The sequence below is a fragment of the Neopsephotus bourkii genome, unplaced genomic scaffold (genome assembly GCF_033783945.1).
Source record: "Neopsephotus bourkii isolate Nb327-2 ecotype Australia unplaced genomic scaffold, CSIRO-AGI_Nbou_v1 NB_196, whole genome shotgun sequence".
NCBI classification, from domain to species: Eukaryota; Metazoa; Chordata; class Aves; order Psittaciformes; family Psittacidae; genus Neopsephotus; species Neopsephotus bourkii.
The window spans coordinates 15,708,765-15,724,750 of NW_026900709.1; the positions used below are offsets into that span (position 1 = coordinate 15,708,765).

The following is a 15,986-nucleotide window of genomic DNA, read 5'->3' on the forward strand; positions in this document are numbered from 1 at the left end:
TACAAGAGCACTGTGGGCAGGAACTGCAAACACCATGTGCAAACAGGTAACGGCAGCAGCTTTCGCAACAGCAGATGCAGCAGACTTTCTACCACTTCTTAACCAGCTCACTCAAATAAGATAGAGGGCAATCAAAATTTTAATCTTCTTGAGAGACCCTTCTCCTGCTGGTGATTGACCAGAATTTTTTTTTTAGTCTGTTTTCTTGGTAGCTAAATTAGTAGAAGTCCATAACTCCTGCATCCAGGTAAATGATATTGGTAATATCCTCTTATAGGATGGATACATTAATTGCAGCTGTGCTGTGGCTGAACTGAAGATTTGCTCACCCTTGTCTCTGTAGAAGCCTATTGGTAACTCAGCCAGAGGATGATAAAGATGGGATTTTGGTAAACAGAGACACCATCTCTGCTGAAACTTGCTAAAGATGCCTCATTAGAAGAACTTAATAAGCTGAGTGAGAAAAGTTAGCTGATGGTTGTATGTCTGGCCTTGCTAAATCAAGTTCTCTGTTGATGTAATTGTTTGATGTAAATGAGTGCATCTACACCAGTTTCGGCTTGCAAAAACATTAACCTGTTGGTTTTATACAAGTTGTAGAAGTACTGCAAGTGATACCACAAATTAGGCCAAATAAAAATAATGAGACACTTAAATGTTGTGTTACTATATACGAAAGACGGTTTAGAAAAGAAGGTCCTCTCCTTGTCCTGTTCTCAAAGCTGTGTGAACACTGACAGTAATTTAATATAACCAAAACCCACCCACAGTTTGACTCCTATGTTTTGACAGACAATTTACCAGTTCCTCAGTTGCTCTAAATCTGCAGTTTCTTTTCAGTCACTGGAGCTACATCAATTTATTCCACTTATGGATCTAATCCAACACCTTCAAATAGTTACAGGAGAAGATTTCTGCTTATTTTGCCCTGGTTTACAGTAGCTGCTCCATATGTTTTCTCAGATAAGAGTAGGAGATATGACATCATTTTCTCATCAATTACTGTTACAACTACCATAAGTGGCAGAAAATATGCCATGCAAACCTGATCCTGAAATAAGCACCTCAAATGAGTAAATGGCACTGACTTTTAAGGACAATTCTTTTGAGGTTAAGTGTACAGGATTATTGCTGAAGTGTGTACACAATTATTGCTGAAGTTTGTACAGGTATGAAGTAAAACTATTTCATTTAAACAGTAAAATTTATGAACAGGATTAATTGAAATTCATTATTTGACTAGGAGAAAAGCTTTAACATTCACATCCAAACATCGATGACACCCCCATGTTCCCTGAAGGTCCAAATCTTTCTAGGGGCTTCAAGGGAAATAAGTGAGCTTAGCAGCCTAAAGAACTTATGAAAGCTTCATATTTGGCCTAGAAGAATCAAAATATAGTAATGGGGCACATTTTTCCACTTCTTAGCTTTTCATTGCAGTATCTTTCTTCTGTACCAGTTGTATAATTGAGTTTCCCTATTTTGGAATGGGTTCACTTGACCCCAGAATAACCTAAAATATTACTAAAATTATTTTCACCGTTTTCTAAGGAAAAATGATTTCCTTTACTCCTAGTGTCAGCAAAATAATAAAATATTGTTGCTTTGCTGATAGCACACCAGAAAAATAAAAAAAAACCTAAATAGACTATTTGCAATGCTAAAACCCAAGTCTAAGAGAAAGTAAAAATAACTTTTAAATTTTGTTTAAAACAGCGATATTAAATGATCTGAAAGTCAAACACTTTAAAATCTCCTTATTTTAAACTAGATAACATTTGACAGCACTGAAGCTTCCACACAGCTAAACAAAAGCTTTCTGAGGGAAGTTTCAGAAGGCATTTCTTATGCTTTGTTCATATTCTAAGCGCCCTCTACTGCCAAAGAAGCTGTACTACAGAGAGAATGACCACTTGCCTGCAAGCAGCAAATAGTAGAAACCCACACATATTGATTGGTTGATAGATATAGATAGATAGATGATGATAGATGATAGATAGATGATAGATAGATGATTGATAGATAGATAGATAGGTAGATAGGTAGGTAGGTAGATAGATAGATAGATAGATAGATAGATAGATAGATGGATAGAGATAGATAGCTTGGCTTTGCGAGCGAAGATTTGGGAAGGGCTTTAGCCACGCTTACTATAAGCACGATGACCAAGGGCATGTGGGATATGCAAATCTGTTTGGAAAAAGTGTGCTAAGGCAATCAGGAAGTGTCTGACCAGAACTGTCATCTCCTGAGCAATCTCGAGCTACCCATGCGCTGGTCCGCCCACAGGCAAGGTTGGATCTGCAGGTTCCCATGCACCTTGTCACCTGCCGTTTTGACCCTTACCTGTCCATACAGACAAGTGAGAGTAAGCCCTTCCAGCCTGCGCAGTGGATTTTTTAGGTGAGGCACAGCTTGCGCAGAACTGGCCCCACCCTTTATACCCAAGGTTTAACTGCCATGGCTTAGCTAGCTAGGACAATGACAGCAAAGCCCACAGGTTGTAGGTTTTGTAAGAGTGTCCTACTCTTAGATGGAAGACCTTACAAGGCTAGACAAGCTCCGTCAGCCTGGGTTTGAAAATAGGAGTTTTCCTTCTCCTGTGAAGGCCTGTCTTCATTAACAAAGATTCAGGAAGGGCTTTAAACACACTTTGACACTTCCTGGTATTGCCTTTCAGGCTATATGTAGTTGGACTTGAAAGATACCAGCAATACAATGTTATTTTGGTGGGTTTTTTTTCAGAGGAAGAAAAAGAAAAGTAAATCAAGTGGTGAACAGAAACATGCAATCCTTCATTTCTGCTGACAGTGTGGGCTCTTCCTTTCTGCAGTTTGCTGTGCTCCATTAGCTTTTTACCTATCTATGGTGTCTATTTTGGCATTCAAGAGACATATTTCTCAAGAACGGCTGTGATCCTGCCTAACATGTAGTCAAGTTTTACACGTGTGCCCAAACATAGAGGGCACAAGTGTAAAATTTGAGGGATGTCTTCTCCCCATCAGCAGAAGATGGAGAGAAGGCATCCTTCCCTGGGGAGCTGACAGGGTGCAATGGCTAGAGAAGCTAGGGAGATGTAATCAACACTGCATGCACTCCTACCACAGAATAAATTCCTTCTGGGCACAGGAAGGTTTCTGGGTCAGGACTTGCACCCATGGGAAGGACTGCTCCTCCTTCTGTGTTAGAGCTGCTTGCCACATGCAGCCCAGCCCTCAGTGAACTGCTGTGCATTCCTTGTGTGCCTTTGCTCTGCATTTCTCAGCAGGACAATTTTCATTTTTAACAAGCTCTTATTGTTCAACCAGAATCAAGTTACTTAGGAGTTTCTAGGGTTTGTTTTCCATGCAAAGTGGTCAGACTGAGAAAATGCAGGTCTGCAACATGTGGAGCTACAGATTTGACTGCAAAAAGTTCTTAAAAGAGTGGTAAAAAAAAAACCAAAAAAAACCAAAAAATAATCTTTAGCCTTTTAGAGGCTAAAAGAAATGCATTTTAATGTATTCTAGTCAGTGCATTTAACAATTTGTACTGTACATAGTAGAAGAAGAAGTTGCATGTGTATTAGTGCATACTAATGTATGTGTTTATTGTTTGTGGTGGTGGACATTGCAGTCACTCTGGCCAAGCTGTGAACAAACATAAATCATAACACCTGAAGTCCCTGACCAGATTAACTCTTCATCCTCCAGCACATCCTCCAGCAGTGCAGTGATACGTCCTGACAGGTTTCCAGCTCCACCTGAGATCAGTTTGAGAGTGGGTAAAGTGGAGGCATTTAAATGACACAGGAATCCTGGAAAAGTGGGGATTGTGGCCATTTCTTATTGGCACAGAGGGCCCATTGGTTACCGAGGCGACCAGCAATGACATCCAGCCCTGTCTCTGGGACTGTGGAAGCTGTTGGGAGTTTCCAGTCTCATGTATTTACAGGCATCGGCAAGGGTTTTATTTTTGTTAATTTTTTCCTCTTTTTTGAATTATGACATTCCAAAGACCTACGTGACCTGATGGTGACACTGAAAAACTATAAAAATTAAAAATCAGCAATATTCTTTGCCCTTCCTCATGAACATACAGGATTAGCTTCTACAGCATAATTGAAGTGCTGCGTCCAACCTGGTTTAGACAAGGCAAACTACATGGATATGTCTACTATCTTTGGGAAAGGCTTTGAAATTAGTTTCTCTTTCAAAAGTATGGGATGGTACTCTAATGATTTTTGTAGAACTTAGCATACTTCTGGAAAAAAAATAAATTAACTCTATAGTTTCATTAAATAGTAAAGTCAAGAGTCAGTTCTTGGGCTTGTCACCTAAGATTCCTCAATAAGCAGTTCATATTGAAAATGAACAAATTTGTGCAGTGAATACAAGGAAGCAGGTGTTCCCAACTGTCTTTTCTTCTAGAAATATTCCCATGTTTTACCAAGCAAGTAAAATATACCAGCCATATGAGACTGCTGAATTATTTTACACAATATATATAAATATATATGGTGCTTCTGTGCATTTAAGAGTTACAAGGCAACCTGCTCTTGAAAGTAAAGCACTTAACTTCAGTACCAGTAATTTTCAGCATGACAATGTTCCTTCAAGCTTTCCAAGAGTAGGACATCATCCCATGTGGAGCAACTCCATCTGCCCAGCAGATTTTATAATTTGAATCTCCATGTTCATTTTATCTTTTGTTTTCCGGTGAGAGTGGCAACAAAGGTGTTGATCAGTTCCTACATCTAGTGATGGATTTTGTTCTGGATGCAATATTTTGGGGTGACAAATTTTATGATAGGTAGAAAAACAGACATTAAAGATCTCTTCAATGTAGTGTAGACAGACTGAACATGAAGCTATGACTGCAAGTAGACAAATTCAACTGAGCAAGAATCTATGTATAAAACAAAACTATAGCTGCCCTCTAAGCTATACCAGCTCCTAGTATCTTTAGATCAAAACCAGATACTTTCAAGGAAGTGACACACTAGTCAAGCAGAAATTATTTGTTTTACTGTGGAAGTAACTGTGGAATTTACTGGCTTCTGATGCATTTGTAATACGTTGGATAATACTGACCTATGGCAAAAGGTCAGAGCTAGAGATATACAGTAGACCCCTCTAACACAGCTCTATGAACCTATCAGTTGCACACAGAGATGCATCAGGTATTAATGACATTGGCTTTTCACAACGTGTCAGATTTGAATAAGGGACTAGATGTGAAAGGTACACATAATGAAAACAATAAGAAAAAAAAAAAAAAACCAAAAACTGCAAGCATAGTTGTTTCCTCCATCTTGAACTCTGGTAGTTTAACTGGGCCAGACTGGAGTGATGGAGTTTTGCCAAGCTTGGTACAGCTTCTGACTTACAGCATGTCTTGCCAAACCACCACAGGTGACTGAAGAAATCCAGGACTGGGCAAACCAGTCAGCAGTAGACTGAGGCCACTGCTAAAAAGCAGAATGAAAACACACAGCAAGAGCTAGCAGTAGGAGTGGGAAACAGTAAAACACTGACACCCCTGAGCCATTATCTCAATGTTTCTCACCTGCTTAGGTCAAGCATTCACATCAAAGGATTCAGAAAATGGAGATAGATGGTCAGAGATTCCTCCTCATCACTTCCCTTTCCCCTGCCTGGCCTGAGACCCTCATGTGACAGTTACCACCTTTCCAATACCCTAGAAAAAAAAGGACACAGTTCACATGTTTATAGTTCATTTTCTCAAGGAAGACCATGAAGTTTTGTAAGCTCCAGCTGTTTGAATCCAAGAGACCATGCACCCTACCCTTCTATGCCAGCCACCTGCACTTCTCATAGACATGGTCTGAGAGGTAAAGAGTGGCCCCTGCTCCCCATTCCTGGCCATGGATGTCACTTTGCTTTGACTTCTACTTCAGCTTACACCCACTGCTCTCCTGCTCGATCTTCCTCCTACATACACACACACATTTTATCTGTATGTATATGCTCATGTTACAGTTTCATATGGTAAGTTGCATGCATTCCAGTAATACTCATTACTGCAAATAGTTTTGAACTACATAAATATTATGGACATGCAAATACATAGCCAGCATTAATATTCCATCACACCCTTCTCCATCCTGCTTTTCATTAACTTACTATCATGCTATTACTCAAAGGAAACAAGGGACATAGCTTGGTTTGCTTAGCACAGAGATGCGCAATTAAATGCATAAGAACTCAGAATATTACCCATGGTTTCTACACAAAAACTGTAGGACTTCAACCTTAAGAGGTGAACCTTCAGGTTACTAAGAAAATCTCAGCAAGGAATAAGGAATGAAGCAATTGTATTTAAAAGATACACTATTTTTGCTGTATTCGAAGAAGCCATACAAACCTCAAAGTCCTCTCCATGTCAGGTTATTAAAAAGTAATTAATAAGGAATCAGACCATATAGAAGCTTCTTCTCAGCCTGATTGCAGAATATTTCAATAATTCCTAGCTTAGACTTCAATAAGTGCTAATAGAGCTTGACATTACCATGATGAAAAATCATACACAAAAATACTACAAGCTATAGTCCTGCTTATATCAAGCAGTAATGGGGTGAAACTCCTCTAATTTTGAAGAACTAAACAAGAGAATTTAATGAATGTTGATTAACTGCAGTTAATGGCAAAAAGATCTTATAAAACTATCTGATGAAAATAAAAATTTGCTTTGTAAAGGCAGTACTGTTGATTTAATAAGATCCCTGAAGCATTTGATGTGCTTTTTTGAAGATTTGAATTGCGGATCTAGAACGGTATAAAATAACTGGTTTACATTTTATGTAAGTTCACCATCATTTAAAGACTCTTGAAGTCTACTCGTAAGTGGGAAACTATCACTGCACAAGTATCTTTCTAATAGGTTCTCACTGTATTTTTTCTTCACATTTTCACGTTTTTATTAATAACCCGTAGAAAGCATCTAGTCACATCATTTCTGATAAAGATTTCATATAAAGGAAAGACCAAGAAGTGATGGATAAATAGAGATTACTCATATAAAAGGATCTGCACTGTACAGAGAGATAGCACAGTCAAATAGGTTCTTCAATGTCAACAATGAAAGGGTGTGCATCTATAAAAAACACACATGATATTTAGAAGAAGGGATTTCTGGGTTGTAACATTTTCAGTTACTATTTCCAAAAAAAAAGAAAAAATATTCATGGCAAACAGTAGAATATGTGTTCTTTCTGAGTAGCCACTGTGGCTGCTATGAGTAGAGTTATGGTTTAGTGAACTGAAAAAGGAAGATATTTGAAGGTTATATTGCCTTGATATTGGAGCATCTGCTGTTTGTATCCAACACTGCTGTCCACATTTTAAGGAAGCTTTTTAAATAATCAGAGAGGGTTCAGAAAAGAGTTAGAAGGAAAAATGGAAAGCTGCAAAACATGAATGCAAAGATTAAACACACTGGTGATAGAGTTACGTTATTAACTTGAGCAGCTCACACTTGAGTCCACAGTCTTGATCATCCATGCCATATTTTTATTGACTCAGTCTCTGTGTCTAGTTTGGGATAAATCTACTACTTAGTCTAACAAAGGGTAGCTTAGAAGATCTGATGTTCTTGAGCTTCACCACTATTGACTGTATAATTACAATTTCTCTCCCCTCTATATTCCTGCAGCAAAGCCAGCAAAAGAGTAAACCCAAGACAGGTGCAGAAAAATAAGTGCAAAATGTCACCCTGGCTAGTAAATCTCCATAATTAGAGCCTGGAATTTGCTGTATTTTATGCTTATGTTCAGGAACGAACAGCATAGATACTTCCCCTTTGCCTTCAGAAGCACATCTTTACTTAAGGTCTGTCCCTGCACAAACATCCCTGGTGTGAGAAAGGCCAGCTGGATAGCTGGCAAACTTGCATTTGCCTCTGCCACAATGAAGTTAAGTGATGAGTCAGAGACAAAGAAAGAACTGTAGTACAGAACCACCAACTTGGCTTGAGCTACTTGCTCAAATCTGAACCTGGGCATTGCTACCAAGGTAGCAGAGGTAGGACTTTGAAGTTATCAGAGAGAAGGTCAAAAGAGCAGATTTTCTCAAATCTGTAGCTATCTACATGGGGAAGAGTACTTTGAAAAGTGCACAGTTCTTCAGTGTAGCAGAATGGTATGATAAGATCCAACACCTGGAAACAGAAGTGAGAACAATTAAGACTAGACACAAGGCTTGTATTTTTAACAATGTGAGTAATTAGGCATTGTGAACTAGCATTGTGGATTGCAATGGACTTTTCATCACCAGAAAATGTTAAGATCGAGTATTTCTCTAAAAGATATATTCAGTTCAACCAGAGCTGTAAGAGTAGAGCAGAAATTAATTCAGGGAAGCTCTCTCGCTTATTTTGTGAGGAAAAGGAGATTAGAATAGATAATTAAGTACTTCTTTTTGCCTTAAAATCCACATAAATGTGAGTTTGAAAAGAAAAGATAAAATGCAAAAGATTTCTGGAAAAGATAGTTCTATTGAGTAGACACATTAAGAAATTCTATTCTGTGTATGCAGTTCTCTCTTTTGTGCAGCTAGGACTCTAGCCATTACATCTGAGCAGACTTGCATCAGTAAGTGACCAGATTTGTTCAGGAGCTGGAAGACTGTACCCCCCAGATGAGCTTCTACAGTAGATCTACTGCACTTCCCTAAACGACTGCACAAAGTTTGAAACAAGACAAAACTGTCTGTTGCCTCCAGGGTCAGAATCAGGACCAGAATAACCGAGAATGAAAACTGAAGGCTTAGGTAGACGGAGAGAACTAAGCATCTATATAGACCTGTAAGTTATATGATGGTGCCACACTTCAAAGCAATAACTTAACCCATGACTCTGACAAGTCGGTCTGCACAATTCTCTGCCTGCCCAAGCACTGAAATGCCAGTTCAGCAGATGACCTGAACCATCCATTCCTCTTCCCTGATGACCAAAATCTAAATGATATTTCCAGAAATGTCATATTCTTTGCATCATTTTTCGCTTTTGCACAGGTCTTGCAAATCTCTCAGACACCTGGAACTCTAGACCAAGGACCAAACCCTTCATCTCCCACAGCAGCAATAAACTATCAGAATTTAGGATTAGAAATAGGTTGCAGCTGCCATGTATAATGCCACATATAATGCAGAATGAAAAAAGTTAGCCTTTACTGCTTCCCTGAGAGATGAAAAATTAACCCTTCACTTGTAGTTTAATAGTTACCTCTTGTTTGAAACAATTTTTCTTCCAGTTATTTCCAGGAAGAAAATCTCAGAACTAGAGCCTGCTCATGCCTGCTACCAGTTAAACTTTTAGGGGTAGTTTTAGGACTTTCGAAAAAGAAAAGTTCATATTCCCTGAACCTGTGCACTGCCTAACAATGCCCATAATCTTTTGCTCCTCATTTCATCAATTTCTACATTTACTATAATTTTATCACATATTAGAGATAGCTAACATTTTTTGCATGATTACCAGACCCTCTCTAATGCCAGAATGAAGGCGGGTGTATAAAGATTTCAAAGATTAGGATCACTGCATGGCTAGCGCAGGTCCTATTTATTTCAAAGATATCATAGCAGCTGAGATCAGATGAGGTATTTGGGCCAGTAGGTCACAGTTTCATTGGGAGAGACAATGGTGTTTTCTGTGAGGGATCCTAATCCCAAGTTAACTAAGCAATATATCATCTTGTAAAGTCTCCCAAGTTTCTCTCATGGGAGACAAAGATGACCATCAGGCATCTCAGTTCTACCAAAGCTGGCTTTTAAAAACAGCAACATTAAATCGTACTGCAGCTGCAAATGTGTATGCAGACAAACTGAAGTAATAATTTTCATGAGCACACTTGAACATTGTTAACACCCCTGTTAAGCTTCAGATAACATTGTTTTTTGAAAATTATATATTAGCTATGTTCCTTCACATGTGAGATGACAAAAGATGGGAAAACACATTACCCCACAACTCACAAGAAATTTCCACTGAAGCACTCACTGCATCTTCAGCAGCAGCATGGAGTAGGTGCTGTGCACAGCCTTCTCCAGGAAGCCCCCATTCTTCACAGCACTGCCTTTTGGCATCTTACACCCCCATGCTGCCCTTTGTCTGGCCACAAGGAATGACCATTGTCGACAATGGCTCCATTCTACAAGACAGGAACACCACTCATGCACTAAAATGGCAACTGTCTGTACAGCATCCTCTGTGGCAACTAAATGAATGTCAGCCTTGTCTTAGGCTCAATTTTCCAAATAATTTCTGCTTTATTTTAAATTGTACCTTAGCTACACATAGAACTATTTGAAACATAACATTCTTCTGCTTCCAGTTTCAGACCCTCTTTCTAAAACCAAGCAGTTGGTGCCTTGTACAGACTTGCCTGGCTCATGTGTCTATGTAAGCTTCCCACAGAAGCTTCCCAAGCTGCAATCATGCAGAGAGCAGATTCACTACTTGGTGCACTGTGAATATGTAAACCTTCCTGGCACACCTGCATTTCGTGTGTACCCTCTGCTCAAATTTCTGCTGTACGTAAAAATGTGACAAGAGCATCACCAAAAAGAAAAGCAGTCCCTGAGGTTATGGCTGAGATTACAAGCTTGGGTTAGAGCATAGAGAGCATGTTAACTGAGAAAGAAAAACACTCTTTTTAAAAAATCACAACTTTCAAGAGGAAAGCACAGCAAGCTTCAAAGCTTGAAACAAGTGCAAGAAAATCACTGTCATTTGCTGTCCCACTGCTTATGGGTGTCAACAAAGGAGTGGGTCTGAATCTGGTGCCAGAAAAAAGTAAGGAAACTGCAGACCAGCACAGGATGTGCAGCTCCAGAGATACAAGGCTGAGAAAGACACTGTGGAAAGGACCAAGTCAAAACAAGCTCAGCTTGGGAGGCTCAAAACAGAGGTTTCCTCACTTTAACAAAACCTTTTGCGCCAAATCATCTATGCAGCATATTCTACCCTGGAAAAATCTTTTCCCAGTTGCTTACTGATTTTTTTTTAATTCTTGCCCTTTTTCCCAAATAAGAGACCTTATATTCAGCAGTATCTTGGCACATACTAGTGCATATTAAGGAAAGAACAGGCTCAGTTCAGATTTTTCTTGTTTACAATTTCAGACTGAATTCTGCCCTCCAGTCCTGACTCCAACAGGAGTAACACTTGTGTAATTGAATACAGAATGCAACCCTTAGGGTTTTGGTCTGACCAGGAACAGAACTTTATGTGTATTTAATTCATTTTTAGGTTTAGGCATTTTTTCAAATTGGGGCATAAGTTCTGCTCTTGTGTTAGGAATGAAAATTATTTAAAAAGGGCAGAAACTTATCTCTGGTTTCAGTACAGTCATACATCTATGCATACATACATATATAACATGGAGAGAGAAAGAGGGGGAGAAATGTCTGGAAGAGATTATTTTTAGAGAGGATATAACCATTAGACATACTTCATTATTGTTGAAAAAGTCTTCAAATCAAACACAGTAACAAAAGAGTCACATCTTGTTTATTGATGAGAATGCTTCAGTGCTCAGCTCTAACAGGGTCCTATTGTAAGGCAGAGAGCCAGCAGCAAGCTCCCTTGGCTTCACTGAGAGGAGGATCAGGCCTTGCTGTTTTGAAGGTCACTGCATAATACATTTGTATTTACTGTACTGAGCACAGAGTGGCCTTTTTTGTACATGTTTTCTTGCCTGGAGATTTTCTATTATGAAAATGTGACAGTATTTAGGGTGGAATAAAATATACCTGAAGAAAGAGATTAACACAGTCATAATGAAGGATATTTTCGTTAAGAAACTTGGCCCGCTTTAGTCTGTGCCTGTGATCAGTAATAACCGACCTTCTCCCAAAACACTAGATTAATTCCAAAAATTACAGTAACCCCTAAGTTCTCAAAGTTTTACCAGGCCAAGGGAAAGTGGCTTCTGTACCAAATCTGAAAGTTTAATTGAGAGAGGGAGAGGAAAAGGGTAAAGGTAATGCAAAAAGAGGACTCAAAGAAATCCACAGGAAAAATAAACAACCATTCAAAACCAAGACAAAAAATACAAAACTGACAAAACCTGTCTGGATTTCTACTCTCTAAAAACACATCAGAAATCTTGCAGTGCCAGTCTGGAGAAGCAATGAACCAGGGAATTTTGACCAATTGGGGTATCAGTACAACAGACAAAATGTTAGGACATTTTAGCAGATGGGTCAAGAGGAAATCGCTAAAGTGAGGTGGTATTCAATTCAACAACTGAAGTTGTCTGAGAACTCATACATGAAATCAAACAGTAATGGTGCTTTGGTTTAAAGCAGCCACAGAGGCAGAGAAACAAAATGTGATTAATGTGCCATTGATCTTCACTAAAGTGCTAATGATCCTAGTTATTGCAGGCTTGGAAATTTATTTCTGCTTCAGGTAAACAAGCAGAGATGATAACAAAACACCAGTAGAAGAAGGGTCAAGATTAACTTCTGTACAGCAGTCAGGCCCCAAAATCTTTTATAGTTGTTAGATCACATCAGTGTGTGCATGGATAACACAGCAAGCTGACACAGTGTGACTGGATCTTTGCAGACTTTCAACAAAATCCGTTGCCAAAGACTTTCAGAGAAACAAAAACTTGAAGATTAGTCATGGGCTAAAGGGAAGGTATTCCTCAGGATTAGCTGCTGATGAAAAGAAGGGAAACAAAAGGGAACAGTGAGTGGTCAATTTTCACAGAGAAGGATGATTACTGGCAGAATCTTCTGGTCATCTCTCTTGGGATTCTGCTCTTCAATATATTTATAAGTTATATGGAAAATATTAAGTAGTGAGTTAGCAAAGTTTACAGGCGATGGGAATTATTCAGGATTAAATCTATGTATAAAGCACCACAGAAAACTCTTATGAATAATTTGACAATAAAATAACAGATGAAATGAAGGGTAAAAATTTGGAGGAAAATAGATTTAAGAATATCTACAGGAGGAAATGTTCTCATCTCAGGAAAGAGATCTTAAAATTTGTGAGTCCTTTGGCAATCCAGCACAATACTATTGACAACCAAAAGGCAAGGAGAAAGTTAGGAGTTATCAGAAGAAGAATAAAAAACAGAAAATGTCACTGTGCTAGTGTGTAAGTCCCTGGTACATGAATACCCTGAGCAGTGTGTGCACTTGTGGTAAGCAGTGATGAGGAACAACAAAATGGTTTCTGTACAAGAAATGCCTTTGAGAGTCTCAAATATGTCCGTTGTGTATCTGCTGATAACTTCATGGCCTGCAAATTGAGCATAGCGTAAAATCATCCATTCTACCTTATACGTCCTTTGGAGAGTCTGAGCAGCACTGCCAACAAGATGTGCTCAGGATGTATCTCATCGCACAAGGTTTAACTGTCAAGCATATGCTCTATCAGCCAAGCATTTCTGGAAAGAACTGGCTTTACAATGTATGCGTTGTACAGGCAGTTTGTGTAAGCACAGTAAAGCTTTGCCAGGCAGTGGACATGGTGTCCAGGAAACTCATGATGTGAGCATGGTTATCCTACTACCTTCCTGGGGGTATCCCCTCATATCTTCTCAAGCTTCCAGGGCATCCCTATGGCTCCATGACAAGAAGATCGAAACAGTGGCTACAGAGGACTCCCTGAGATCTGCATGCTCAAGGTAGGTATTGATAAAAGGCTTTTCTGCAACACAAGCTGTGCAGTTTTACAGAATCCTCATATTCCTACATGTATGTGTGTATGTCCACATAGATGTGCATACATGTGTGTTGGTATCCCTTCGTATGGCTGATATAGACATTAGATATGCCTAATTGTGAAAAGCACACCGTGTGTAGTAAATCATTTTGCTAAGTCAGATTAAAGGTGCTATTATTCATGGCAATGTAATACTATCTATAATTTCTGTGTTAAACTTGACATTATAAATCCTTTAATCTGAGTATTTAAAAGCTGTTCTATGGCTCATTTTTCAAACGGCATTCCAGTTAACACATTTACTGCTAATGAACCACTAATATGTTCTCTCTTTCTTAGATAGTGCTGTTGACCAACATTATTATTTGTGCGTCATATAATTATTTTTTTGGCTTTTTAATTTAATTGCTTCAATAAAAATATACACCAATAATGCATTTTTAATTACACTTCCCAGGTGACCTATGCAAAAAGAGGTTTTATAATGAAGCCACAATAATTAGGCTGTCACAGTCCAGTTTGGGGCTATTGTGTCGTTGTCCTTTCCATGGCTCACCTTAGCCTGACTGGAATTCTAAAACCCTTATATATTATCTCCCATAACACTTAGAAAGGTATTAAAAATGTGTGCAGTACTGGCAGAAGCAAGCTTTCTAATTATTGTCAACTATTTCCAGTGTGACGTGGCAGATTCCCTTGAGAACTGAAACAACAGCCCACTCCAGGATTTGTAATAGGCCCTAGAGCCTAAGTAATTGTAGACAGAGCTGTTTCCCTCAGGATAGATAATTGGTTTACATAGCAGCTCAACATCTGAACTAAATCCTTTTTTTTTTCTATTGTCATTTCCCTGTTAAATATACATAACTATTTGGGATATTAAATACAATGCAATTCACTATTTAATAGCAGAACAATTTGCATGAGCTACTTTACCTGGAATGCTAATAACTGTTATCACCCTACATTTTCATGCATAAATGATAAAATATTATTAAGGTGAAATGCTGTACTCCTTAATCAAGCACAACTTCCACTGAAGCCACTGGGAGATTTGCTCAATTAAATATTGCAAAACATATTTCTTAGTTTGTTGAAAGTAAGATATCATCATTAAAATATTCTACCTAATGTTATTATTGGTCAGCTTATTAAATGGGACCATATTAATGTTTTTGCAGGTATAACCAACACTGTAGGGTGCTGATCTATTATCATCAGTTTATAAACCACTTTTATAAAATGCGCAATTACCAGAATTAATGATTAAGATACAAATATATTTACTGTCACTGGTAATAACATGATTCTAACAACTAAATGTCCTTAGTCTGAGTTGCTATATATGTAAGAGAGATACGGAGCTTATTCTTAAAACAGATTTTACTTTCCGTTTGCAAATCTAGGACTAGTACATACAAAATTCTTTTAAAAACATGTAAAAAGACACTGCAGTGGTAGCGATTTCTTTCTTTAACAAAGGGTGCCTTACTATTTCATGTAGTAGAAAAAAGAAAACAATTGCAGAACATTAGAATAAAACTTATTTGCTCATTTTTTCAAGGAGCATAACAAGATCCTGAGCTTGCAAGTACTGAGTACTTCAGAAATTCAGGATGCTCAGAAATCACAAGACTGCCTCCTGATCCTTGTGGTTAAGTATAATACCCAGCTGTGCAATGCAGCTAGAGGTTTCATGTCTTTGACACTAAATTTTGTCATATTGGAGTTGAAGAAGCAGGACCCTAGTAACAAGACTCATCTTGCATTTTCTATTCCTTCACTGATTTCAGTGAATATCCTGGGTGCACGAAAAATTAGCATTGTGCCTGTAGCTTGTTACCTGACATATACAAGAACTGAAAACACCACATATATTTCTACTGTCCATCATTCATCACAAGCTCAAAAATCACATGGAAGCTGTGATATCTGAAGTGCTCATTCGTCACTCTGTGTCTGATATTAAGATGCTGTTGCCAGGTATTTTCTGTCCCCAAAAGGAAATTTTCAGAAAAAGAAACAGTGGGAAACCAATTCATAAGAGTGCTCAAAATGTGATACCCTGAAGTTTGCAAGTCTCTGTAGAAATACCTAGGAATATTTCATCTCATAAGATGTACAGGTCAGACCCTGCACACCATGACTGTTGCCACTGATTTCTGCATATAGAGCCAGTGGCTCCAGTTCTACAAAATACTCAGTCCTTGTAAAAAGCGAGTAAAGCATAACAAAACCATTAAACATGGGCTAATCTTTACATTTACGCTTAAGTTAAATTGAAGGCAAGAGGACCTAAGTCT

General features: G+C 38.5%; 2 long non-coding RNA genes across 2 annotated transcripts in view; one reads left to right on the forward strand and one right to left on the reverse strand.

Moving 5' to 3' along the window:
* Positions 1-5,675, reverse strand: part of LOC133224452 (uncharacterized) — a 46,973-nt gene extending 41,298 nt beyond the window's left edge. The window contains exon 1 of the long non-coding RNA XR_009728854.1: positions 5,548-5,675. This is a non-coding gene — a long non-coding RNA (uncharacterized LOC133224452). The remainder of the gene's footprint in view (positions 1-5,547) is intronic.
* Positions 5,676-5,724: 49 nt separating this feature from the next.
* On the forward strand, positions 5,725-15,680 carry LOC133224457 (uncharacterized). The gene is made up of 3 exons (XR_009728855.1): positions 5,725-5,833; positions 13,564-13,645; positions 14,141-15,680. It is a non-coding gene; the product is annotated as an uncharacterized LOC133224457 (long non-coding RNA).
* The last annotated feature ends 306 nt before the right edge of the window (positions 15,681-15,986 follow it).